The 3673-nt window shown below is 39.1% G+C and overlaps 1 long non-coding RNA gene across 1 annotated transcript in view; it reads left to right on the top strand.

The window, feature by feature from the left end:
* The first annotated feature begins 3525 nt into the window (after positions 1-3525).
* LOC103476600 (uncharacterized) overlaps positions 3526-3673 on the top strand; it is a 780-nt gene continuing 632 nt past the window's right edge. Inside the window, exon 1 of the long non-coding RNA XR_535503.1 lies at positions 3526-3645. This is a non-coding gene — a long non-coding RNA (uncharacterized LOC103476600). The remainder of the gene's footprint in view (positions 3646-3673) is intronic.

Genomic DNA, 3673 nt, shown 5'->3' with positions numbered 1-3673 from the left:
TATAGTTTTTTTTTTGTTAGGTATTTTCTGTTAAAAAGAGAAACATTCTACTAAAACAGATTGCAGTGTGTGTTCCTGCCAGGCTCTCCTCTTTATCTCATCAGCCGTCCTAAAATAAACCTCCATAGTCTCAGTTTATTTGTTTAATTATATCTGCTTTTGACTTTTTTGTTACATTGCAAATACTCACTGCTTGTGGCAAAATGCCATTGAATATAAAATAAAGATTAAAATTGAGTGTCTGACCTTTTAGGTTTCTGTGGCTCTGAAAGGCAGCGACGGCAATAAAAAAGAATGTTAGACATTATGTTGGCAAAGAGCATGTTCTACTTGGAAGCTTCCCTTTAACATTTCAACACAGAGTCAACATTAGATTGAAACAGTCTGTGAAGGTCCGACAGGCCAATTCGTCAAAGTAAACATGTCCATGCTTTCTTTTCTCTCCCTTTTTTCTCTCCGCTTTTACTTTTTTCTTCTGCTTTTTCCTTTTTTTGTTGTTTACATTGGGATTTGGATAAGACGGCTCCCCCCTCATGGAAGATTCCAAACGAACCATGAAGTACGGCCAGACACTTTAAAAAAGGAAAGCAAAATCTATTAGAATTTTCTTTTTCCCCCACAAAGTCAACAATCTGTTAAGACCTTTTCTGATTCTTTACATAGAACCTGATGTTTCCAGCTCATCCTCATCACACGCAGTGATTCCTTCCCACCATCAGCTCTTTGCAACTCCAACATTTTTCTCTGATACTCCCTAACTCACTTTCCCTCCCCAAACATTTGACCTTTAACCCTGACTTGAAAACATATAATTCATTTACTCTCTGAATTCCTAACAGATTACAATGGTGTTTGTCTTTGACTAGACATGAATATTATGGTAGAGGCAAAATTATGTCATTTTAAGCACATAGTATCCTTTTATAACACAATCAAACAACTATGTTAACTTCAATTGTTACAAAATGATCCATATATAAAATACATTTTAAAAGAAATTTCACTTCCTAATTTAACACCTTGGAATTGGACCTCTGTCTCTTTAAGAATTGATGCCAATGATAATTATCCGTTCTTAACACTGTGGCGGTCAATAAAAACAACTGGGACCCAATAGAACCCTCTCTCACAGAGCTTAATATGCTACCCTGAGGCGCTCCGTTATGGGCAAGAACAGAGTTCAAAGATCTGCTTCCCACAGTTTGTCAAACTGTTCCAGGACTCTTCTCTAGCTTCACTTCCAATGAAAATGTGCGTTTTCCATTACATAGAAAATGCAATTAAAGTCACATGTGAATAACTTTGTTCATGCAAGTAGACATTAAAAAACACGACCACTTCCTGTCTTGTTCATTGTTTCTGCCAGTAGTAAGAACTAGCTGTCAGTCACTGGTGTGATGCAATGAAAGTGTTTCCATTGGAGTTTTGCGAAATAAGTCAATTTTGACACGACTAAAAAAATTACCTTATCCATCCATCCATTTTCTTGCACCCTTGTCCCTTAAGGTCAGGGTCAGGAGGTGCTGCTGCCTCTCCAGCTAACGTTTCGGGCGAGAGGTGGGGTCACTCTGGACAGGTTGCCAGTCTGTCGCAGGGCAACACAGACACACACAGGACACACAACCATGCACACACACACTCACACCTAGGGGCAATTTGGAGAGGCCAATTAACCTGACAGTCATGTTTTTGGACTGTGGGAGGAAACCGGAGTACCTGGAGAAAACCCACCATGCACAGGGAGAANAATTTGGAGAGGCCAATTAACCTGACAGTCATGTTTTTGGACTGTGGGAGGAAACCGGAGTACCTGGAGAAAACCCACCATGCACAGGGAGAACATGGAGACTCCATGCAGAAAGACCGGGAACCGAACCCAGAACCTTCTTGCTGCAAGGCAACAGCTCTACCAACTGCGCCACTGTGCAGCCCCTAAAATTACCTTATCCTAATGCAAAAACACTCCATCAACGTTCTTTTTTTTTTTTTTTTTAAATGCATGTTTCCATTAAGGAAATTTATTTTTATAATTCTAATTTGCACAATTTCATGGTCCGTGGAAGCTACGAACATTAAGTTTCAGTCTGAAGTTGAACAGTTTTAGTAGTAAGGTTTAATGAGTTTCTATATTCAAAGCCAACTATAGTTAAGCATGTGGGATTCTAACTTCACTCAGTTCTACCTGCAGTCCATCTATATTTTAACTCTTGGAGCCAAACTTGTATGTTTTTATGTGTTTGGTCTCTGTAGACTGTAGACCTTTGAAGACCTTCACCCTTAGGCATATCTGCAATAAGCCATCATGCTTCTGCAAACAGTAAATTTACCAAAACACACTGTGTGCTCAGTTACAAACATTTTTAATACATACAAAACCTCTTTTGGCTCGTCGACAGACGGTCGGTGGGTAATTTTACAAAACTCTTTCTGTGGTAGACAACAAGGCAGCGGGGCGGATGAGAGAGGGAGAGGCAGGTAGACACAGACACCGAGAACTCAGGGTGATGAGTAAAGGCAAAGACAGCTGGGGAATTGCAATGTGAAAATGTGATAAAAAAAACCAACTGAAAACCGTCAATCATTTTGTGTCTGCAGAGAAGGATTGAAATTCTAATATTACCAGACACTCAACCAGAATAGAAAACAGTCTGAATGAACATTTGTGCAGTTTGTTTTTGCAAACAAATCTGTCTCATAAATATGTCTAATGTGCTTCAATGGTTTTATTTTTAGCATCTGTGCTGAAAAGACATTAAAGAAATCTGAATGTTTCCAGCAGTTATCAGCCAGATTTGTTGTAACTCTGTTGTTTTTAAATATCATCATATTACTAAATATGATGATATTTACGAATTGCATAGTAATTTTACAGAACAATGAATAAACATTCAGACTGTGCTGACTTCTATTCTGGTATATATACATACGGGGGCGGATCTAATGAGAGCCTCGCCACCCCAGCTGGCGACTACGAATTCAATAAATATTTATGGGAAATCGGACATTAAGCGCATGAATCTCTTTTTTCCGATAACATTGAATGCAACACAATGTAACCTGACACGTACTGCTGAGTAGCGGGAAGTGCGAGAGAAGAACAGAGCGCGAGGCAGCAGACAATGCACAAAAATGCTTTCCAGCTGCATCCAGGACCTACTGCCAGTCATCCAGATGTAGCTAAAGAAAGAAGCAGGTCAGATTTATTACTAATCTAGAGATGTCACAATTCTTTGAATGATTAAAGTAATGTGATTTATTAAAATCCATCAAAGCAAATTATCTGCCTCAAAGTTTGTTGAATTATATTTTACTATTTATTACCAACTGCTTTTAATTCTTTTTTTCTTCCAATTGTTTCCAAGTGTTTTCTCTTTTTCATTAAAGATTTTATTTTTTGTAAGAATGTATTAATGTGTTTGTTTTAATGTCTTATGTGAGCATACTAAGCTGGAAGTTGCCAAACAATTTCACTGTATTTCATAATGATTGTCTGTTCAGTGTTAACAGCTGGTGGAGGAAGGCAGAGAGTCCTGGCAGCAGAGGAGGAGGCATTCTGGGAGGAAGAGGCGGAGTCAGGATGGACCCCAAGTTCCTCCAACCAGGAGCTCAGTGACATCAGGACTACAAGACAGGAAGAGACGTCAGGTCTACGCTACAGGAGAGACGTCAGGTC

The sequence above is a fragment of the Poecilia reticulata genome, linkage group LG15 (assembly GCF_000633615.1).
Source record: "Poecilia reticulata strain Guanapo linkage group LG15, Guppy_female_1.0+MT, whole genome shotgun sequence".
In the NCBI taxonomy this organism is placed as follows: domain Eukaryota; kingdom Metazoa; phylum Chordata; class Actinopteri; order Cyprinodontiformes; family Poeciliidae; genus Poecilia; species Poecilia reticulata.
Note: the sequence above shows the minus strand (reverse complement) of the source record. Positions and strands in the feature narration are given on the sequence as shown.